A 246-nucleotide genomic window follows, 5' to 3' on the forward strand; every position below is an offset into this window, starting at 1 on the left:
ACCCCTGGCGCTGTGGCCGAGGGCGGGCCTCGGGGAGCCTGGCACTGGCGTGTGGCACTGCAGCCCAAAGGACCTTCCCGGAGGCCGCGCGAAGGAACAGGAGAGACTCAAGGATGTGAATATATTTCAACTTGGCTTTTTTTCTTCCTGCGTGCTTGCTGTGCAATTACTGTCATTTTCACTGTTATTAGTAGTCATTAGTCTTATTATTTGTCATGGTCACTGTAATCACCATTGCTATATATA

This window comes from Penaeus monodon, chromosome 20, assembly GCF_015228065.2.
Source record: "Penaeus monodon isolate SGIC_2016 chromosome 20, NSTDA_Pmon_1, whole genome shotgun sequence".
NCBI classification, from domain to species: Eukaryota; Metazoa; Arthropoda; class Malacostraca; order Decapoda; family Penaeidae; genus Penaeus; species Penaeus monodon.